Raw genomic sequence first — 23,738 nt, forward strand, 5'->3', positions numbered from 1 at the left:
CACGCGGGCCCAGCATGCCGGGGAGGTGCCGCACCCCTCCTCACCGCCCCTGGGTGCCTTTCCACGGGCCTCAGCGGAGCTCCTGAGAGCCAGCTCTTTCCTCAGGGGCACCAGGGGAGGCCCCGTGGGCCTGGGGAGCTGGCAGATGGGGCCTAGCCAGCCCTTCCTGAGTAGGAGGGCAACTCCGGGGACCCCTGAACTTGCCCACCTCTGCCCTCAGCCTGTTCTCTCGTTTTCTGTGTCTCTGACTGCTCAACCTCTGTGATTCTTCCACCCCCAAGCCCTTGCCACTTTGGTCCCACCATTCCAGCCCTGACCTCCTTGCGGAACAGGCCACACATGCTTCTACCTCAGGGCCTTGGCAGTGCTGTTCCCACGCTCAGAAACTTCTTCCCCCAGACATCCTCAAGTCCCCTTTCCTCACCTCCTTCAAGTGTCGGCTCAAATGTCAACTTTTCAGGGAAGCTTTCTTGGCCACCCCACTCAAAATGGCGCTCCCCCACCCATACTGCCCAGATCCCTCCCACGTTTTATTTTTCCACACAGCACTTATTACAACTGACATATTCTGTGTTTTACTTGCTTTTTTTTATCTCCCCCATTAAAATCTAAACTCCGTGTCAACAGAAATTTTCGTAGAACAGGCCCCTGCGTGAGGGTGTTTCACCCCATCAGACCCAGCTGGCCAACGTCCTCCAGGCCCTCAGCTGCCCTCTACAAGCCCTTCGCAGAGGATGGATCCTCCTGTGGGGACCCCAGGGCTGCTGCCCACCTCCCTCATTATACCTCTAAACTGGGCGAGTTGGTGTACTAATTACTATGCACTATGGTCTGAATGTTTGTGTCCCCCACCCCCAATTCATATATGGAATTTCTAATTCCCAGGGTGATGGTATTAGGAAATGGGCCTTTGGGAAGTGGTGATACAAGAGCTTCCTTGCCCCTTGTATTGTGTGAGGGCACAATGAGTGAGTCAGCCGTCTCTAACATGGAAAAGGGCCTTCACTGGAACCCGACTGTGCTGGCACCCTGATCTTGACCTTCCAGCCTCCAGAACCAAGAGAAATACATGTCTGTAGTTTATAAGCCACCCAGTCTTTGGTACTTGGTATAGCAGCCTAAGTGGGCTAAAACACTGCATAAACCACCCCGGCTGGCTGACGGGAGCCCCAGAGCTAGGGTTGGCTCTCCCGGCATGGGTCCCAGCATGACTCTCCTTTTATCTCCTGACCTGTTTTCCCACATGCAACATGGAACCTGAAGACCCCTCTGTAGGCCTGATAATCAGAGCCCCTGGCCCATTCTGGGGAAAATCAGAACCAGCAGCTGGAGGCACTTAGACTGATCTAGGCTCAGTTCTCAACTTTGGGCTGCTCCAGGCCAGGAAGGTAGGTTGAGAGGCTGGGATGGAGTAGAACATTGGGGCCAGGCCCAGAAGGTTCAGGTAAGAGTGTGGCAGTGAGGGAGACACCCCAAGTCATGATTTCATCCCCCCCCCCACTGTTCTCGGACCCCAAATGAACCACAGGCAGGCATTCAGGCTGTGAGGATTAGAAGGCCACCAAACCTGACCTCAGTCCTCAAGGAGACTTTACCAATCAGTTCTTCATGTTTGGGGTGGGGGTGAGGGGGGATTGGCCAGGAGTCTCTGACTCGGGACCCATAACACTGTGATCTTCCCTTCTCCTATTTTAAATGTGCTGAACAGAATCCTGGTCATGAGATCAGCCCCAAGGCTGACCCTGTCGCTGACACTGACCTTGCTGCCAGGCCCGGCCCAGACACCTCCTGCCCCAGTGGACATGCTACCCCCCCAGGGCTGCCAGCCTTCTTGCTGAGCTGAGCTGAGCTGCAGGGAGCATGGCTGCCTCCCCACATTCATCTCCACCAGATTTCAGCCACCGGCCACGCGTGTGGCAGCTCCACCCACAGTGACCCTCCAGTCTCCAAGAGGCCTGTTCCTCTCCGTTAGGCCAATCAGTGATTCTTACCTGTCTGGTCTGCCTAGCCGTGACACCAGATACAGCTCCTCCCCCATCCTCCCTGCCCTCATCTTGACTGAAGTGTGGTCCTCCTCTCCCCAGGATGCCTGCAGTCACTTCCAAACTGGCCTCCCTGATCCTGACCCGAAACCTTGGCGTCACTGGGCTAGGAGGCTGGGGTCCGGCACACAGCTGCCAATGATCTTTCTTTAAAAATCTGGTCCTTGGGGCGCCTGGGTGGCACAGTCGGTTAAGCGTCCGACTTCAGCCAGGTCACGATCTCGCGGTCCGTGAGTTCGGGCCCCGCGTCGGGCTCTGGGCTGATGGCTCAGAGCCTGGAGCCTGTTTCCGATTCTGTGTCTCCCTCTCTCTCTGCCCCTCCCCCGTTCATGCTCTGTCTCTCTCTGTCCCAAAAATAAAAATAAACGTTGGAAAAAAAAATTAAAAAAAATATTTAATAAAATAAAAAAAAATAAAAATAAAAAAATAAAAATCTGGTCCTTTATCTCCCTCTTGGAAAGCTTGCATTGCCCCAGGGCCCCTACTAGGCCACAAACTTTAAGAAGGCACTCACTCTCAGGGCTGTGCAAGTGCAGAGTCATTCTTAAAAAGCAGTGCTTCTGTAAATCTTGTGCCAAAGGGGCCCTGCTGGACTCGCCCTAGTCTCAGCCCTGCATCACCCTTGAATCCAGATAAACTCCACATTCCTTCACTTGGCTCAAGGCGCCACCACACCCCAGCCCCAACCCTCTCCTGCCTTGTCTCCTACCCAATCCCCAATGCCCCTGTACCTCACCACAACAAAGGACCTGGGATCATTCACCTAGAGGCTCCCCCACTTCTGGGTTCCTGTACCCTCTCCCCTCCTGGGCCCGTCTCCTCTTGGTCTTCCAGGCTTCACTTGGCTATCACCTTTTCCAGGTAAGCCTCTTTGGCCAGGGTGGGCAAGGGGTCTCCTCTGCTCCCAGGGACCCATGGGAGGAGCACACGGCACTAATCCCATTGTACTACCTTTGCCCATTTATGCGTCCCTCACTCCCAACGGGCTGACTCATCTTTGAGGGCCAGAACAATGTCTGGTTTCTCTCCTTTTCCAGCTCAGGGCCTGGCCCAGAGTAAGCCAGTACGTGTCAGATGGATGAAAGACTAACCCACAAGTGCGCAGGCTCATCAAAGAACGGGCTGTCAGCCCCGGCCCCAGCACATGAGCCCCACTGAGAAACCCCATGCGTCTGCTTGCTGGGGAGAAGCAGACAGACAGATGGAAGCAAGTGAGGCCTAGGAATTCTTTGGGGAAGGAAGCTCATTTCCAAACGGTAGGCATACAGGCTATGGGAAGACAAAAAAATTTCTCAAAATTAAACCAAAGGAGGGGTTTGGGGAGCGACGGGGCTCCGAGGGATTTATTAATGCACGCCTCCGAGTGATTCTTCCTTCTGCAATCCAGGCACTAGGTTAGCACTGACTTCCAAATTATATTTAATTGGACAATTATTCAAACTGAAAAACCTGCACAGAAAACGAAGGCGGTCCTTAATAAACACCTTGTCTCCTCAGCCCCAAACAGGCAAGTCGTTTACTGACCCAAGAGGCACAATTTTGTCTTTGGTAAATTTATTTTGAAGTAATTGCCGACTCCAGGAGTAACCATTTTTCAAAGGGAAACTTGGCTCTAGCCAGCAGAATAATAAATTGTTCCCTGACCCGTGTGAAGCCTAATCCCATTAGAAGGATGTGCGCTTAGAGGGTGGACGGTGGAGGGCGGCGCACGGGGAGGGCTGGCTCTGCGCACAGCACCATCACCCGGTCTGGCGGATGGGAGGCTCCCGGGATGTCCGGGGCACAACCACCGGGAGGAGCCCAGCCGCAGGGCCGGGCCGGGATGTGTTACCCGGCCACGCTCGCCACTGTCCGGGAGAGAAGGCTCCAGCCTCGCCGGGGCAAGGGGGTGGGGCGGCCCTGGGCACCGCCCCACTAGGCTTGATTGCAGCCCGGGGGCCAGGCCTCTCCCCCGCATCACCTCCCCCGACCCCGCCACCCCACCCCACTGCGGGGACAGCCCTTATTTCCGCTCTGCGGCCCGGCCCGGGTGCCCCCAGCTAAACAGTCCCCTCCCCACCGGCCAGCGGGGTTGTGCGGAGGAGCCGGCAGGGCAGGCGGACCTTCCCAGCCGAAGGCGCGCACGCGCGGGCCGCACCTTGTTGAGCAGCTGAGGGCCTTGGGGAACCTGCTTTAATGAATAGAAGTACGTTTATAAATAGCATATCCATATGCAGATGAGCACCTCCAACAGCCTGGAAACAGACTAGTCTCTGATCGCTTCCTTTTAAGCAAATACAGTTTATAAAAACTGGGGTCTTTTTTCAGGAGAGAAACGAAGGGACTTTCCTTGATTTGCCAAGGGATTCCAACTTGGTTTCCTTGAAGAACAAGGTCCCTCCCTTCCATGAATAGTGTACCTCAGTGCCCTCAAATCTGTCTTTGGCCTACTTGGTAACTACCACAGGTCTTTGTTCTTACCGCGGATGCATCCGGGTGCCTACTACAGTGCCTGCCCTGAGGTGGTGTTCAATAAAATATTGTTCATAGCTATGACTCCTGGAGAACCCGTCCTCTGGAGAAGCCTCATCAGTTCCTTCGTGCAGCCTTTCTCCAGACCTTGAGCAAAGTAAAGTTCACAGGACATCAGTGTTGGAAAGACCCTCAAGTGTGATCAATTATCCTCTTCCCTCTTTTTCTGGTCAGAGAGACAAACTTTGAGAGGCTGAACAGTGTCCCAACTTCGGAACAGATCCCAGGCTGAAGCAGAGGTGGAACCTGGGTCTCTCCTGCATCCAGGCCACCTCCCAACACCAGCCTGGCTCCACTCGGAGTGGTAACACAATCGAAAGAGCCCTAGCAGTGAGCAGGTCCTCCTAGAGCACCTCTGACTACCCACGGCTTCTTACAAAGAAACCGAGGCTCCCTGAGCGAGACCCCTGGTAATACTTTGAGGGGGCTTTTCCCAAGCTCTTAGGCACTAATATGCAGCCTATGAGTTAGGGCCAGGTGCCCTGTCAGCACCTTTGGTCCTCTGGGGAGCCACAGGCTTGGGCCCCTGTATCCAGCAAAGCCACGTCACCAGAGGACAGCAACCCCACAGGGCGTGGAGGCTGCTTCTGTTGGGTTCTAATTCCTCATTCAACTGCCCCAGCTCATCACACGGAGTTTCTGGGGCACCCCGGCCCAGAAACCCCATACCACTCCCATTGTCTCCCTGAAACCTTCTGCCTTGCTCGTGCCCCTGTGCTCCCAGAGCAACTCTCCACATGCCCACAGTCACACCCCCACCCGCTAACTTCCTTCTTGATTTTGTGACTGTGGCGTCACCTTCTGCCTTAAAATAATAAATACATTGTTGAGCAAGAACAACCTGAGGCCCACAGCTGGAAAAGCGGAGGCATTTAGCCTATGGAAGACCAGATGCAAGGAGAATGTATCCAGAGAGGGCTGTGGGGGAAGCACTGGAACATTTGGGGTTAGGAGGACGAGCCCGAAAGTCTGAGGTCTGTGAGCCATGCCCCTCTTTTAACCAACTATGTGGGTTATGAAAGTCATATGACCTTCACAGGTTGTTTCCTTATCTGGAAAATGGAATGGTAAGTAGAGCCTAGATGGTTAAGTTGTGTCATTATGAGATCTAATGTTTTTGGAGCACTTGCTGTGGCCATTCTAAACACTTTACATTCACACACTCACTTGATCTGCACTGCAAGCCTGTGAGGTAGATATTATTTCCCCATTTTATAGATTAGGAAATTGAGACACAGAGAGGTTAAGTTTCTCGCCCAAGGACACACAGCTAGCAGGCATTCCTCCAATGCATATAATAGACCTGGCATATTATAAGAACTCTATATTTATAATTACTATTATTTAAAAAAAATTTAAATGTTTATTTAATATTATTGAGGGACAGAAAGAGACAGAGCATGGCATGGGAGGGACAGAGAGAGGGGGAGACACAGAATCCGAAGCAGGCTCCAGGCTCTTGAGCTGTCAGCACAGAGCCTGACGTGGGGCTCGAACTCACTGCGAGATCGTGACCTGAGCCAAAGTTGGATGCTTAACTGACTGAGCCACCCAGGCGCCCCTATAATTGCTATTATTAAGACTTGATTTTCCCTCTTGTACCAGCCCAAAAAGCAGAATGACGGCCACTGAGGCAAATCAAGGGAGCGAGTGGTGTGCCAGAGAGCATGAATGGAGCAGGGCTGCGGGGGCAAGAACTGCCTCTGATACTCCTGATGGAAACATTAAGGTGCATCCTATGCAAGCATTTGCATCCAAGATTTACACAAGAGCCAAGAAATATACTGGGAAACACTTGAATTCAGACCACATGCATCCTTTATATGGGCTCCGGGGCCCTGACAGAGAACAGAGAATAGGCCCCAGGTGACAGCTCATCCAAAGGGGGATAGTGGCTGATGTGGCGGACAAACCCAGCCAGGTCAGAGCCCCCCAGCAGGAAAGTGGGGTATGGCCCTGCAGCTGGAGGGGCAGGCCATCCTGGGAGCACATGTAAGCTGTGCCCTGAGGGAGGAAATCATCACAGACTGTACCCTGAAGGCCGAGCTACCCAGTTGTGGGACCTCCAACTGGGCGTGACATGGAGGAGAGGCACCCCCCTGGCTTTGAAAGGGAGACCCTGAAGACACAGGTGTCATCTGCCATGTGACTGGCAGTAGAAGAGGAAGCAAATGCCTGGTACAATGAACTCCAACGTGGTGGTAGTGGCGGGAGCAGTTAACAGTGGAAGGTTGGCCGGGATTCTGGCTCAGTTGGCTGCCTCTGTGAGTACAAATCATGTAAGGTACTTCTGGCAATCACCCAAAACACTTGGGAAACGAAGGTCTGCGGAGACCTGAACTGGGGCCGGGGCCATGGAGATTCAAATGTTTCGCTAAGGCCTGAGCCATACAGGTCACATAAGGACGAACTTGCTGATTTCAGAGGGTCTGACAACAAACTAAGCAGACTAGAGTGGGAATGAGCTCCCCATCCCTATGAGTATGCGAGTGGAGGCTAAACCACTATCTGCCAGGGATGCTGCAGAAAGCCTCCCTCTCCTGTCCTGAGAGGGGTGAGATGAGCCTTCCTGATTCATCCTTCCTTTTTCTATTTGCTTCTCCCTCTTTTCCCCTCCCCCACTCAGATATGCCCAATTTCAACCTAACGCTCTTCCTGAAGGTTCATTGCTCACACTATCAGGCACACATATGCCCACAGAGCACAAAAAAAAATGATAGTAAAGATGAGCTAACACTTACATACGGGTATTGGGCGCCACAACTTTGCAGGTACTGACTCACAGCCTCACGGCAGGTGAACTGAGTATTGTTATCCCCATTTTACAGATGGGGAAACTGAGGCCCAGCAAGGCCTGATACCTGTGGTATCAGGTGGCCTAGCCCCTGGTCCACATGCTTAGCCCCCATTCTAAGCTGCCTCCCACCACACAGCACACCCATGAGTCCTTCATGGCTGGGCTGAAGCCTAAAGACCTGGGTGAAGCCCAGCCCAGAGGAGGAGCCATCAGGAATACCCTCTTCTTGGGGACAAGAAGATCCCTGTGGTCCTGGCTGGGCGGCCTCCTCTTGTTGGACACAGCGTCTATGGACCCTCTGTAAGGTGTGTCAGGGGGACTGTCTCAGTAAGATGGGTCCCAATCTTCCCTAAGGAGGGAGGCAGACACCAAAGCACAGAGAGGTTTTAGCCACCACCTCAGAGGGCATCAGACTGTAGCTGGGCACCTGCCCTGTCAGGGCTCTGGGAACCCGTTTCTGTCTGTGCTGTGGTTTCTGCTGCTGTCTGCAGGAAAGCCCTCAGAGTGGACTGAGCTGGGGGTCTTGCTGGGGGCAGGGATGAAAGCAGAAGTTGTAGAAACAGATGGTCTGTCCCTCCATGGGGAAGGGATGAAGGCTTAGGCCCCTGAGGGAGGCCCTACAGAAGAGTGGCTGCACCCTGGGGCAGGCCCTAAGGGGTCAGGCCAGGCCCTGAGGTGCCCTCCCGATCACAGTTCAGGGGGCTGCTTTCATTGCTCACTCCTGGCCTCTCTGCTGCCCCCTCTAACCTGATAATCCCCTCACCCAATGGCCCCATCCTCTCTGCTGCTCCAGACTGATTCCAGAACACAGTTGTGCCCATGCCTTGCCCCTGGTAAGAGCCTTCTGGTGGCTTCTTAGCACCAGAGGGCAGAGCCCAACACTCCCCACCTTGGGAGATGTGGTTTCATCTCCCACCACACACCCTCTCCCTGCCTGGGCCCCAGTCACCTCACATCCTTACCATTCCTCCAAAGGCGACCCGAATTACAAACACAGGCTGTACCCTCAGCTTTGAATGCCCTTCCATGCTCTTCTCCCCCACAGGAGGTTGTATTAATCCTTCAAAGCTGCAACCCATGACCTCTTCTTCCATGCAGCCCATTCCGGTCCCCTTTCTTCCTGTCTTGAGCACCCAAGCAAGACATAAAAACACCAGCAACCCCCTCAGTCCGCCCTATTGCAACAGCTTTATACTTTTACACCTTTCATCCTTCCAACATGTGAGGTAAATACTGTACTGGATCAGGCCCAGTTCACAGATTAGAAGACTGAGCACAGATAGTTAAATAATGTGTCCAGGGTCACACAGCTAGGAAGGACTCGAGCTGGTAATTCAAACCTAGACAATCTGGTTCCAGAGTCTTAACCATTATTTTATTCTCACCGGTTTGGATGTCAGCCACAGGCTCTGTTTCCCTCTAGGGTGGGGAGAGGAGTCCTCAGGTCTAGGTCCACTTTACTACACACCCCTTTGGCCGGGAGTCAGATCCCACAGCTGGCTGACGCCTCTGGGATTGGAGGCCTCTGATCCCTCTCACCTAGCATCTTGTCACATCTCCCATGTGCCTCTGGACTGCCTGGTAAAGACACCCAGGTTAGCATGACAATCCCCAAATCAGCTCAGGGTCCACAGGAAAAGGGCCCATCCAGAGATTCCCCCCTCCAAACCTCTCTCTGCCCCACCTCCACCCTCCACCACATTGGGCTTCAGAGAAGGGTGAGGTTGGAGCCCAGGATTCCAGGCATCTCCAGAGCTTCCCTAAGACAACTTGCAGAGTCCCGCTATAGTCCAAATTCCAGCTGTTGACAATCCCAACCTTCTAATCTTCACGTCACTTAGAAAGTTCTGGCTAATATTAGTCATAAGACCACTGTGTCTATATCTGTGCTTATTAAAGGCTGGCAGATCTTATGCAAACAGAAGATAATGCGTGCAGGGCCTGGCCCAGAGAAGACACCACGAAACTTTCTTCTCCCTTCCTTCTTCTCTCCCTCTCTCCCTTCCTTCCTTCCAAAAATATGTTTTGAGCACTTATTGGAGAAAGGCCTATGCTGGATGCTGGAGAAATGTTGACAGAATACTGATCTTCGTAGATTTAACAGTCTAGTGAGAGAGATGGTCCAGAAAACCCGTCCATAGCCTGTGGTTTGAGAGCATGGACAGAGGGCAGCCCAGGGAGTTAGGGGCATGGCCCCCACCTAGAGAGCTCGCATATGTGTGACAGGCTTGGGTGATCAGAAGGGGCCTGTGGGCCAAGCTGAGCAGCTTGGACTCCACTCAGAGGCTGAAGGTTCTACATGAGGGGTTCACCATGAGAGGGAGCTTCAGCAGGGTCACTCCGGCAGAAGAGGTAGAGTGTGAGACTGGGGCAGGGAGACAAGAAGGACAATTCAGATGGTCAGGAGCAAGGTGACGCTGACCCGGCTTAGGAGAGTGGCAGTGGGGATGGAGATAAATGATATTTCAACAGTACTTAGTTGGTCACAGTTAACCACAGCCTCCGGGTATGGAGTGACACCAGTGGCCTAGGTGTTGGATCTTTGTGCCTCACACCCAGTTTCTCCATCCTTATAGGAACCCCCCAGGGAGGTCCTTTAGGCCACATCCAGGGCAGAAAGCAGATGGCACCCCTGAGGCACAGGGCTGGGTGGCGCAGGCAGGCCTGGAGTGTCCAACACAGGGTCGGCCAGAGGGCTGGGACACTGAGTATGGAGGAAGAGTCATCAAGGGTGACACGGGTCTCTGGCAGCTGGTGGTGAGATGCTCTGAGACAGAGTCCAAGACCAGGGAGGGCTGGATGGGAGTGTGGGAAGGGCTCTGCTTCCACCCTGAGGCTCCCACATGGTCAGCACTGGCTCTGTGCCCCAGACGACATGCCTCTTCTTATCCTTTGTTTCTAAAACAAAGGACTTACCAGCGACATGAAATGGCCTCATGTTCCCCCATCCCAGCTCTCACCTTTCTTGCTGCCAGCATTCTAGGCCAGGCACATGGCCCCTTGGAGAACCTTCTTTCATGGGGGGTGGCATTTTAGGGAACATGAGCTATTTGGGGACAGTAAGGGACAGGCTGGGAAGCCAGAAAGAATTGAGTTGGGCAAGCACAAAGCTGCAAAATGTTATACATTCAGATGTGCAAAATCACAGACCTTTATTTTCTATTATTTACCTCACTTTGCTGTTGAGCTCGAATGCCCCCAGATGACTGGGAGGGGAGTGTGGGAGATCCTTTGGCTAACCAGTTAAAGATAGCTCAGCCTTTTCCAGCTTGAAAGTCTCTTTCAGGTTAACACAACGACTTTTTCATAAATACTCAGTCTTTCAGAATCAAGCTATGACAACGGTTTCTCTCCTCTGTCAGTATATCTTGAGTCTACTCCTTTCTTCCCAAGATGGCTGCTGGCTGCTGAGGGCAGCTGACACCCCTCATGGTGGCAGGGGAAGGCCAACAGGCCCACGTGCTACAGAAGATGGATGTCACTGCTCAAACAAGCAAGCAAATGCACCTTTCCTCTGCCTTTTTGTTCTCTTCAGGCTCTCGACCCATCTGAAGATGCTCGTCCACATAGGTGGGGAGAGGGCGATTTTTACTTGGTCTACCAACTGAGATACTTATCTCTTCTGGAAGTGTCCTTACAGACACACCCAAAAGTAATATTTTTACCTGCCTTCTGGGCATCCATTGGTTCGGTCAAATGAATACATAAAATTAACCATCACACGGGCATTGGCCAACGACCAGCAGGGGCTGGAATATGAAAGCCTAGCTCCCTTGCCCCTGCTCAGGACAACTAGGAAGCAGTATTTCACTCCAGAGTTCCTCATACAGAACTGAACTGGACTGACACTACCCTCTGGGGAACTGAAATTGTTTTAAATCTCTGCCTCATCCCCTGATGCACCAGCTTGGCTTTTCCCTTCTCTTCCCCCTGACCACTCCTTCCAGGCTTCTCCTGGGAACACCTCATTAAAAACCACTTAAACATACATCCTCATCTCGGGGTCTGCTACCAAGAGCCCAGCCTTGAAGCAACATATGCCCCACAGAGCTGTAAGCATGCAAACTAAGCACACCAGCTATTTATTGAGCACCTGTCGCGTGCATTGTACTTCACGTGCCTTATCTCACTTAATCCTCAGAACCCAACTGCCAGATGGGACATGTTATTATTCCCAATGTACAGATGAGGACACCAAGGCTTAGAGCATCATTTGACTTGCTGAAAGCCACCCGGCTGGGGAGTGGTGGAGCAGGATTTAGATCCAGGACTGTGGGACTCCACGGCCTGTGCGCTACCCTCCCAATGTCCACCCTACCCCAGGATGTACAGTGAGTGAACGTGGCCCAGAGGCCCATAGCAGGAGGTAAGGCAGTTAGTGTGAGGGAAGAACAAGATCCTTTTTGGAGAAATCGTGGTAGGGCAACACAGAACGAGCTCAAAGTGGGGATAGGTGTGGAGAAGCAGACCCATACCTGGATTTTTAAAAAAATTTTTTTCATGTTTATTTATTTTTGACAGAGAGAGAGAGAGAGAGAGAGAGAGAGAGAGAGAGAGAGAGAATGAGTGGGGGAGGGGCAGAGAGAGAAAGAGATACAGAATCCAAAGCAGGCTCCAGGCTCTGAGCTGTCAGCACAGAGCCCAACACGGGGCTCGAACTCACGGACTGTGAGATCATGACCTGAGCCGAAGTCGAACGCTCAACCGACTGAGCCACCCAGGCACCCCAGCCCCATACCTGGATTAAGACATGGGATTGGAAAGGGGCTGGTCTGAGCTGACCCACAGGCATGTGCACCTGCCATAGTGACACAGAAACACCAGGGAAGCTTAGGGGGTTACAGCTCACATCTCACCGTTCCCTTGTCGGGACTCTGGACGGCTCCATGCTGCTCTCCTGGCTACAGACACCTTATCTTGTACCGTAAGACTTCTAGCATGGCTCTGGTCTTTAGGAAGGAAGGGATCCGCCCAGAGCAGGAAGGATCGGCTCACAGAGGCTGTGGGTTGAGCTTGGAGACACAACCCCTACGGGACAAGTTTGTTTTTATTTTTTAAGTTTATTTATTTTGAGAGAGAGAGAGAGAGAGAGAGAGAATGGGCAGGATAGGGGCAGAGAGAGAGGGGGACAGAGGGCTCGAAGTGGTCTCTGCACTGACAGTAGAGAACCCTATGTAGGGCTCAAACTCAGGAACCAGGAAATCATGACCTCAGCCAACCAACTGAGCCACCCAGGTGCCCCAGGGACAAGTTTTGATCTCAACTGGAGGGAGGGATCACCCTGACCTAGCTGCTGATGAGCGAGGTGGGGGAAGGGCATGGGCCTCCCCTGTACCAGGTGGGTCAGCAGGGGAGGGCAAAGACAGGAGTCGCCCACATCTGGGACCTGTCACACAGCAGTTTTTGCCTAAGCCCTGGGAGCCTGCGGGGTGGCTTTAAGTCAAGTGCGGCCAATCAGGAATCCAAAGTTCCGCTTCCTGAGATCTGGAGCCAAGCTTCTGCTTGATCTGGGGACAGGGTTTGCAGCTAAATGGCAGGTGTGGGCTGGTGGTCATGCTGTGCGCAGGGAGGGAGAAAGAAGAGGAAATCCAAGAATCACTATCCTTCGGAGATGGCACCATACTGCTCACACCAGCATCAGTGTAAGCGACTGGGCCACTAGCCCCCCACACCCTTTGTCTCCAGAAATAGTTGGGACAGAAGGCGGCTGGCTCTGAGATGATGGCAGGAGATACAGAGCACTAGGCTGGAAACGAGAAGGAAATCCCTGGATATTCCCTGAGGGAAGCTGCAGGAGACCCTAGGTTGACATGCCTGGTCCTATCTTCTGTCTGGGCCCCCAGACAGGATGATGAGCAAACAAGTATCTCTCAGACAAGGAACCCCCACAGTCTGATGCCCATGTGACCCCCAGCTGTACCCCCGTCCAGGACAAAATGCCTTCCCCCTGAAACCAAATTCCAGTTCTATTCCCTGATCCGAGCCCCTCTCCTATACTCAGATGGAAGTGTCACTTGACCCCTGACCTGAATCCAGGCTTACTTCAAACCTACCCTGACTGAACCCAGACTTCACCGTCAATCCCCCTCTTACCCTGCTCTTACCTTTAACATCCGCTGCAACCTTGGCTGTGACTTGGCTGCACGCTCGTGTGTATCCAGGGCCACAGTTCCATTCATTCAGGAGGACTGTGCTGGCCACCTCGTGGCTGCTGGCCTCTGTCTGCCTTGCTCTGAGGGACACAGGGGACCCCTTAGAATGGCTGGGCTCTGAACGGCTCTGGCCATCCCTCAGCAGTGACATCTGAGCTCTGGTGTTATCAGCATCATGGGAGGGATTCACCGATTTCCCTGCCTGTCACTTTACCATAATTTCAAAGGCACGGTAAGCTGATTCCATCTCACAACACCATGTGACTCCATCTCGGTCTCCAAAGGCTTCCTTGGGGCCAGGACCCAGAAGAGATGGCCCGCGAGTGTGATTATTTGTAGACATGCTCTGCCAGGCCCCTCTGCCCTGGCCCCGGCACCACTCCTGGCTCATCTGAGGCCTGATGGTCCCAGGAGCAACCTCCTGGAGCCTGAAGGAGGCAGGTGAAGCAAATGCCACCAGGAGGCCCTGCCAAGCTGTGCCTTCAGCCCCCCTGCAAGATGACAGAAATCCTAAAAACCCCAGGGTTGCTCAGGCAGGAGGGCTGTAAGCAGGGCCTGTGGCCTCTCTTCGTCCATCACCTTCACCATTTGCAACTGTCCCGACTGACTGAGCATGTGCTCAGTCTACCCCGCGGCCAGGGGCGAAGCTGGTGGGCAGTGGCTGTGTGGGCCGCTCTAGAGCTGGGCACTGGGGAAGAGTGGTTCAGAAAGAAGCCCGCAGGTTAACGGGGAGGAGGGATGCTGTGGCTGGAGCCTGGCAGGATTACCCCCAGGGGACCGAAACTATCGAAGGCACAGCCCACCCAGAAGACTGATGTTAACTGGCGCCCTAGGGGCTGAGCCCCGGACTCAGAGGCAGAACCCCGCCAGGAGATGGAGAAGGGTTTCCAGACCTGGGACCTCAGCCGGCGGGGTTGTTTGGCGGTGTAGCCCTGAGGTGCAGGGTGGGTGTTGGAGTCCCCCTCCCCCCATCCACAGCCTCAAGACATGCTTTCCCAGGGCCCCCATGCCCGGGGAGACCAGATGCTCCAGCCTGGCACAAGGAGAGAGGAAAGTAGGGTATTGTTGGGAAGGTTTCATCTCTCAGTATAGCTTTCTAACCATCACAGCATCCAATTTAAAAGAAATTCTAAAAAGAGGACATCACATCAACTCTCTGATTATTTGTGGGCTGTGAAGACTGCCTGTAAAACCTCCCCGGTAATTAAGTAGAATGACTCCATTTTGCCACATAAGTATGGTTATTGCTCCTGGGTGGCTGCAATGAATATAAAAGCAGCTTAAGGAAGCCATCATCAAGGCGTAATGAGTTTTTAAATATTAATTAATATGTTAATAATCATTCTAGGTTGAGGGTGAGATTGTGGTACCATCAGAAACGGTTTCTGCCAGGGACTCAGGAGTGCCTGCCTCCTACCCGGCACACCCTCTTCCTGGAGGGCTTCCTGAGGGAGCAGTAGTGGAATGGAGATCAGAGCCCTGCTTTATTACTAGCGCTGTGATGCCTGGGCCCCCGTGGAGCACTCTGAGCGACTGATCCGGAGCACATGGAACATCATGCAAGGTCTTCAGCGGGGGCCTGTCACATCCCCAAATGGAAATGTGGCATCAGCACCCTGGGGAGGGCCCGTGGAGCGAGAGAGATGCCCCAGGAGAACCCCTGGTCCACTGCCCTCCCAGGACGTGGAACCAGAAGGGATGAGCGGAGAGGTGGCCACAGGACTCAGGGCTCGTGCCCTGCCTGGATGGGCAAGATGCCACCATGAACCTGAGCGGGGTCCAGTAAGGCTGGTCCACTCAGGCCCAGTCGCTGCCTTAGATTCTGACCTCCTTTGGAAGGAGCTGGGAGGACAGTGTTCAGAGGAAGTTCTCGAGTGGGAAGAGGAAAGGGAGCTTGAAGCACTTCCTTCCCCACGGCCACCCAGTTTTCGTTCTTGAACCTTCTGGCCTGCCTAGCAGAGGCATGGCTGCCTGCTGCTGGGGCCAATCTGCAGCTCATGGATACAGCCTGTTCCTAGCTAGCTCAGGCCCATCCATCAATACCGACTGGAAATCTGCAGCCCCCAGAAGCCTCTGAATAGGTTAGAACAGGGTGTTAAATGATTAACCCAAGGCTGAACTACACACTTATGCCAAAGATTCACCCTCCTTTCTATTTCACCACCTTAAGTTATAACCAGGCTTCCTGTCCCAGCTAGTTCAACCGAGGGCTACACAAGGACCACCACAGACAGCATATGCCTGGGCAGCAGTAGAAAAATTCCCCTAATCTGAACCTCATACCCTTCTCCCATCATTAAGTTCTTGCAGAGAAATTAATGTCCCAAATGAAATCCCTTTCCATATGTTAATCCATCTCCAAAACTCTCCCTTCCCTGTTGCTTTTCAGCAACAGAAGGGGCTTTCCTTGGAAGCCTGGGGGAGGGGCACCTAGGGTACTTCTTTACCCCTGCAGCCTGGACCAAATTCCCCTGGAGTGGTTTGCAAAGTTTCATAGAGCTAATTTGAACTCTCTAATCTGTGCCCTTTTCCTTAAAACTCCAAATAGAACAGCCACAGCTCTAAATCCAGGCCATTTGGAAGCAAATGTGGCCACTTTAGCAATAAATAACATTCCCCAAGCCAAGTGAAGGTCTGACATTTCTGCCGGCAACCATGGACCACAGGCAGATGTTGGAGCCCCAGGTTAGGGAGCAAATCCCTTCTGCACTGTGGGCCTCAGTTTTTCCCTTCTGCAGAATGGGAATGACAGTCCTGCCCTGCTTGCTTCCCAAAGCTGTGGGGATAAATGGAGAAGAGGCACTTTATAATCTGTAGCTTGAGATGTCAAGATGAGAGTGCTATGTCACTGTGTCCGCTCCCTTCCTTGCCCTTCCTCCGTGTGGATCAGCTCCAAGGCGGAAAAGCCTCTGCCAGGCCCAGCCTGAGCTCTATACTCTCCCACAATCTTCCTACCCCTTTCCCCCACCTCCACTCCCACCTTCGGCCCTAGCTCCCTTCTCAGTCCTGCCCCAGTCCTTACTTCCCAGATAGAAGATTCTAAAGCACCAGCCTAAGGGTCCCTACAAGTTTGGGTCTGAACCCTGGCACGGAGTGCACCCTCGAGTACACCACCTCCAGCTCATCCCACCCAGCTCAGCACAGGTTGGGGGAACTTTACCTCCTAGCAATCTGCCTGGGGGCGTGACGAAAGTCCAGAATGCTGCGAACACGGGGCTGCCAACTTCTGTCCAGATGGTTTCAAACTTGCTGGGACAAAGGGCTGAGCCCCTTCCTAGGAGCGGCAGCTGGGCCCACGGAAGCATGGGGAGCGCCGCCGAGCAAGCCCCCCACCCTGCATCAATTAGGCACTGATTAGCAGGGAGGGGGCCAGGTGGGTGCTGGCTGGGCGCCGCCCCGTGGTCACAGCCTCGCTTCTCTAATTGGAAGCCGTGCCTGGCAGGGCTGGGCACAGACTTCACGCCGAGAGAGAAGAGAGCCAGGCGCAGCCTGAGTGCTTCTGTTTCTGATCTCTTCTTGCAGGTTTTTCCAAAGCTGCTGTGAGCTGCCCAGCCTTGGGGAGGAGGGGAACAGCGGGTTTAAGCAGTGGCCGCCACCTGCTAATTGCAGCTTCTGATACTTGAATGGGGCTATAGAGGCAGGTGCGGAGGTGGGGCTCTTACACTTTGCGACACAGCCCCTTCCCACACTGCCCCCACCTGGCGTTTGTTCAGTGCTCTGAGACCCTGAAGGGTAGTGCTGGGGAAAAGATTCCTGAAGGTTTCCAACTCCAGGTTCTGCCTGGGGCTCGGAAGGCCACTGACTGGCACTTAGGGGTGGCTGATAAAGGCAGACACGAATACTCCACATCTGACCACTGAACATGGAAATGTGCCTTCCAAGAACCCAAATGTAATTTAATTGTAGTTCATTTAAATAGCCACACGGGACTAGTGGCTAATACCGGACAGCACAGATTTAGACAGAAGTGAGGAAAATGTTACCGCGATTCCCCCCAGGTCTCTGAGAGGAACCTGAGGAATGACATGACTGTCCCCTGATCCCGTTCTCTCCACGCACCAAAACAGGGCTTTCCTTCCTCCTCCCTTCCGGTCTGGGCCTCTGCCGGTGAGCCCCGAGCCCCCACAGGCAGGGCTGCTTCCAGGAACAGTCAGGGACTGAGGGTAGGAATGTAGCCTTTGGGGCCACACAGACTGAGGTTCAAATCATCCCTGCTCTGAAGCTTTCTCATCTGTAAAACAGGGGGAAATAAATAACACCACTATCCACTGAGGGTTTCTGTGAGGACTGAATGTGAAGCACCGCGACCAGCCCCTGGCACATAGGAGGCACTGGGTAAGTGGCGGCTTTAATCGCTATCACCATCGCCGCCACCACCACCGCTGCTGACAACTGTCTTCTGGAGAGAGACTGCAGACCTTAAAACGCAGTCTGAGTCTGGAGCTTCTCAGGTAGCAGCAAAGGCCGCCAGGAGAGAAACCAAACACGGCCCTGCCCCCAAACAGCTGTGTGTGTTGAGGGGGCGGGGGGGGGGGGCAATACCTGTTAAGTGAGAGATCGTGTCCTTTCAGAGTAGGGATTCACACATAACGATTGCTGCCAACTGGGTGGGGGGTGAGGGGTGGCTGGAATCTGTCAGTAGTTACGGGAACAGTCAGGCATGAAGCTCACCCCAGCGGGAGCAGAGACAGGACCATCCACATGAAACTCCCATGCTCACTCTTGGCCACGGGCCTGGCACTCTTCCTGCCCACAGCTGTCCTGGTGAACCTGGGTGGCATTGGTGGGAAGGTGGAGGAGTGGGGACCCCCAAGTTGCTCCAAAGTGAATGACGCACGGTGTTTGCACTAAGGTGGAAGGACAGACACAGGGCCAGGCGTCCTTTCCTGCTGGTCATGGCAAGGATTCCTGAGAGCAGGTGCGACTTCAGACAGAGAGGTTTGCAGAAGACCCATCGCAGGGCCGTGGGCTTTGGAGCTGGGGAGGACGACGAGGAGTGGAGAGTACCCAGGAATCACCACCTCCTACAACGTCTGAAGTCTGAGGTGACTCAGGAGCCCCCCCCCCATCTCTGCTGGTTCCAGGAAAGAGCAACATCAGCTGTCAGATGACTGGATTGTGACCCCCCATTCTGGGCAGTGGTGGCTGTCAATGGAGACCGGAGGCCCTTGGTGGAGCTGGCCACACCAGGGGAGCACGCTGGAGAGAGAGGAGCCTGACCCCCAAAGGTGCCCCCGCCCGCCGCACCCCGAGGTGGAGGAAGCCGTCCCTGAATGGGGAGGACTCCATACAGCAGGACACAACTGAACAAAATACATCGTGGAGGTGTGGACTTGGGGTGCCCCGCGGCTGCTCACCCTTCCCTCTCCCGCCGTCCCCACCACCCAGCCCTCCAGCGAGCAGGGCTGTCATCAGACTCATTGGCTCCCAAGTTCTGAAATGAACTCTGCTCCAAGTAATTACAGCTCTTCAAGTTTCCCGTCCTCTGTTTAAAGAATTCGTCCTCTGGCCCTCAATGCCCCATCAGCTCCCTAATTAGCAGCGCACAGCGCGATTACACATTCTCCGCAGCTCGCTGGGTCCGGCCCCCTAATGAGTGTTTGTGGACAGCTGGGAGCCAGGCCCGCCACCGCGGCCCCGCCGAGCCAGGAGTCAGGGCCCAGGAGTGCGAGCTGTCAGCTCCGTGATGGGGCTGGAGCTGGTCGCAGCCCCGCGGGCCTCCAGGAGGAAAGGCCTTGAAATATAAATGAAGATGAATATTCATATTTGGTTCAATAAGTGCCAACTATTAATATACATGTCTGTCGGGAAGAGGAGGCAGCACAGAGCCAATTCTGCCGGGCATAATTGGGCTCCTAATTCACAATTAGCCTTGAGCTCTAGGCCTCTGCACAGCCAGAACCTGGGCTCCAAACCTCGAGAGGGGTAGGGGATGGCCCTGCCATCTCGGGGTGCTTCTGCCCTGAGACCCCTCCACCAGGAGAAGGCCAGGGAGAGGAGAGGGGCCCGCAGTCCCCTCTAGAATCCTCCAGGGATTACGGGAACCACATCCTTCAGGTGGACCCCAAAGTCACATCTGAGCCACCCACACTGTGCCTCTATGGGGCTGTCAGTTCAGAGAGCTCACGTCCAGCTTGTAAACCAACTTCATGCCACGAAATGTCTAGAGATGCATGGGAGTGAAGCCAGAAAACTGTAGGGTCAAGGCCTAGTGTGGTGGCTATCCACTCTGAAGGCTGGCTTGCTGGGGCCCACCCATGTGGCCAGAGAGGGACTCCAGCCTCTGCCTTAACCAGGATCCTGGTGTCACTTAACTTCTCTTCTGAGCCCTGTCTTGCTTCCCCCAGACTCTGACCAGATGTCCTGCATTATGACACAGCTGCCACCTGGCCTTCTCTACACCCTAAAATTCACGGACTGCCTGCTGGTGGCTGCTGAGCATGGCTGCCTTCTGCTGTGTAGCCTATCTCAGAGGCACAGGGAAGACTTCAGGATTCAGAGACCAGGAGGAGCCACAGCCCAGAGCGGCGGGCATGTCTGAGCCCTGGCAATGAGCGCACACGCGGGGCAGCTGTGTAGACTCCCTTTGGGCCAAAAGGGGAACCAGGAGGTTGCCAGCTCAGTTCTAGGTCTGCCCCAGCCAGGGGCAGGGGCCAAGGTCTGCCACTGGGCAGAGGGCCTGCCTGTGCCCTCCAGCCAAGGTCCAAACCTGCCAGGACTCAGATGGCTCCAGTGGGGATGGGAAATGGTCTGAGAGGTGCTGAATGCCTGGAAGATGAAAGGCTAGATTGGAGGCTTGTCCAGGTATGCTTCTGCCCGAGCAGTGGCCAGGAGCAGGCAGGACAGGGCAGGGGAGGCAGGAGCTGTGACGAGGGCCTGGTGTGTTCTGGGTCTAGGTCATTGCATCCTCTTAACGATGTGTGAGGCAACCTCCATTTCACAGATGGGAAGGCTGATGCCCAGAGAGGTTAAGCTAAGGGAATAGACAGGAAATCCGAGCATGGACAAAGCCATTTTCCCATCTGCTACCTCAGGGTCTGCAAAATGGCCACGTGGAACGAACCTACAGGAATGGGGGTGGCCTCCCATCATAGGCAAGTGGGAAGGATCCTAAGAGAGTTTCCACTCTTTCTCTTCTTCCTCCCCTCCTCTTCCTTTTATGAACAACTTTGCCCAAAAGCCACGAGGTGAGGCCAAGCAAGGTCAGTGTCTGCATCAGAGGCCAGGGGACGTCACAGTGGCCCAGAGCAGGGCGTTGTGTCGGAGCTGGAGTAGAATGAGGACTCCCAGGAGGGAGGTGGTTCACCACGGTGGATGAGGCAGGCACTGTGCAGGAGAGTGGGGTGGCAGGAGAGCCTGGCTGCATACAGGGGGCTGACCAAACACAGAAAGACACTAAGGCTGGGGTGCCTGGGTGGCTCAGTCGGTTAAGCGACCAACTTCGGCTCAGGTCGTGATCTCGCGGTCCGTGGGTTCGAGCCCCGTGTCGAGCTCTGTGCTGTCAGTTCAGAGCCTGGAGCCTGCTTCGGATTCTGTGTCTCCCTCTCTCTCTGCCCCTCCCCGACTCACGCTGTCTCTCTGTCTCTCAAAAAATGAATAAACGTTAAAAAAAATTTTTTTTTAAAGAAACACGCTGAGGCTAATGAGAACCATGCCCCCTCACCATTGGGGAAGGGAGTTGCAGATAAGGAAAAGGAGTAAACTAGAATGAACCCTGGGTTAGAATTGTAAGTATCCATGTGAACATACAGTTTGCAATAGAGATAGGGATGGATTTGTCCACTAAAGTGGTTCACTGGTTAGGACTTCTTGGAGAAACAGCTGATTCCAGAGGGCCGAGGCAGGGAAAGTACCAGCTGAACCTAGGACATCTGATTGTGCCAAAAAGCAAGCGTGTGCTCAAATCGTGACGGGGGAAATAGCAACAGGAAACAGAAGCCAGCTTGAAGAGGCTCCCACTGGCCAAATCTGGGGCAATCTGAACATCAAAATAAATAATGATAGTGGCAGTTTATAACCCATTGAATAAAATAGGAAACCATGAATCCATACTGACATAAATGAATAAATTGGAAGTTTAATGAGGAATGGGATATTTACACAGTCTCAGAGTACCTTCCCACATAGTTATTAATTATAAAAGAAAAAAAAGAGTAATTTTACAGTGGAGAAGCCTGGCAGGCACCATCTTCATCAACTGATCGAAGTGAACAGCAGTAATGGAACAAATCAAAATTGTGCACCACCTGATTGGATGCGAGGAGAGAAACTCTCCATCACTTCTGTCATGTTTCTGCCAGAAGCGCGCAGCCTGAACCGAACCTTCAGAAACACTGCACATTCCCCCCCGACTGAGGGACAGTCTGCCAAGTGCCTGCCTGTCGTCTCAGAAGTGACCAGGTGAAGGGAGGCTGGGGAACTGTCCCATACTGAAGGACAGGAAATAAATGACAGCGAAATGAGACACATGATCCGAGAACCTGGATCCTTTTGCGGTAAAGCACCTGACTGGGACAGCTGGTGAACCTGAGCGGGACCTGAAGGTCACATGGTGGTTCCACGTCCGTGGGGCTTAGCTGCCTGGAGGATAGGTGGGAGAACGCCTTCTTTGTACGAAATATACTCTGACACGTGGAGACGCGTGACGGGGGATTATGTAGGCAATTTATTTTGAAAGGGTTCAGCGAAAGAGATGGTTATGTGTACTGTGATTGCCGCTTTTTTGTAAGTTGACATTATTTCAAAATAAAAAGTAAATTTTAGAAGGGCAGAGGGAGGTCCTCGCCCGGCCTGGGGCCCAGAGCTGGGAAAAACAAGAGCATGGTCACCTGCGTTCCGTGAGGGGTACTGGCTGCTCCAGGCCAGGCTTGCCAACAGGAAGCCCAGATTGGCCCAGGCCCCTGACCTCGTCATTTGCCTCCAGCTGATAAAAGAGAGAAGCCAGGATTCCTCTGGAGCGATCACATAGGGCTGCTCCCCTCCTCTCCTCTCCCGTCCCCAGTGGGGGGAAGGGCTGCCAGGGCAGCAGAGAGTTTCTTAAGGGAACATGGCCTGTGTCCCTATAGAGTCTGGGCGCAGCTGACTGACATCTCCCCACAAAGTCTGAAGTCCAGAGGCCACCCAGAGCTGCCTGTGAACCCACCACTCGGGTGCCCTGTGCTGGCAGAGTTTGGGAGGGCAAAGGTGAGGGAAAAGAATCCAGGGCTCTAGCTTTCTTGAAAGAACCCTTCCCCAGGAGACTGGCAGGGCATGGTGACTTCAGGCGGTGACTCTAACAGGAAGGGCCCAGAGTGCGTGTAAAGATGCAGTGAACTGGACAAAGCAAGCATGCACTCAGCACCCGCTCTTGGCCTCCAGGGCTCACCCCTGCACTGGGCACCCGCTCAGGACCCAAACACAGCCCCTGCCTCTGGTCCCAGCTGCTGTTCAGACGAAGGGGTCTGTAATAGGGAGCTATTGCTGGGACATTACTGCACAACGAGCCTGTCCAGAACTCCGGGGTTTACGGCAACACTCTTTTCTCAGCCCCAGGTCTGCAGGCAGGGTGACTACTGGAGGATACAGGCTGGCTGGGTTGGTTGCAGGTTTTTGTTGGGTTCAGGCCTGCCCCTCAGGCCCAGCAGGAGGGGCACTACGTCCGGGGGCATGTGCTTCTCAGGCCACCAAAGACAAGAGGCTGAGCAGAAACACAACACTTTGTCCCAAAGCCACGTGCCGCCACTTCCACCACCCAAGCGAGTCACAGGACGTGTTAGTCCGCTGCTGTGTAACAAATTATTATGAACTTAGCTACTTAAAACAAAACCCACTTGTTAGCTCACCGTCCGTAGGTCAGAGTCAGGCCTGGTGCGGTAGATTCTCTGCTCATGCTGAAGTCAAGGCGTCAGCTGACTACGTTCTCATCTAGAGCTCAGGATGCTCCTCCAAGCTCACTCCTGCCGCTGGGCTGGTAGGACCGTTCCTCGTGCCTGTAGAACTGAAGCCCCCACTTCCTGGCTGGCTGTCAGCCAGAGTTGCTCTCAGCTTCTAGAGGCTGCTCACATTCCTAGCAGCGAGGCCTCCCCCATCCTCAAGCTCGCAATGGTGCAATGACGTTTGAATGTTTCTGATGTCCCTTTCTGCTGCTAACCAGAGAAATCGCTCTGCTTTTAAAAGGCTCACCTGGATAATTTCTGCATTTTAAGACCAGCTGACTTGGGACTTTAATTACATCGGCAACTCCCGCCCCCCCCCCAA

At 53.8% G+C, this 23,738-nt stretch overlaps 1 long non-coding RNA gene across 2 annotated transcripts in view; it reads right to left on the minus strand.

Annotated features, from left to right (window-relative positions):
- The window catches only part of LOC109491994, a 33,361-nt gene extending 16,249 nt beyond the window's left edge, over window positions 1-17,112 (minus strand). Inside the window, exons 1-3 of one of the 2 annotated variants that reach the window (XR_006586356.1) lie at window positions 16,663-17,097; window positions 13,455-13,582; window positions 12,493-12,906 (exon numbers count right to left, since the gene is read on the minus strand). This is a non-coding gene — a long non-coding RNA (uncharacterized LOC109491994). Of the gene's footprint in view, window positions 1-12,492; window positions 12,907-13,454; window positions 13,583-16,662 lie in introns of those variants that run through there. The other variant, XR_002145674.3, reaches the window with a different exon arrangement.
- Window positions 17,113-23,738: the final 6,626 nt, after the last annotated feature.

Source organism: Felis catus, chromosome D1 (genome assembly GCF_018350175.1).
Source record: "Felis catus isolate Fca126 chromosome D1, F.catus_Fca126_mat1.0, whole genome shotgun sequence".
Taxonomy (NCBI): Eukaryota; Metazoa; Chordata; class Mammalia; order Carnivora; family Felidae; genus Felis; species Felis catus.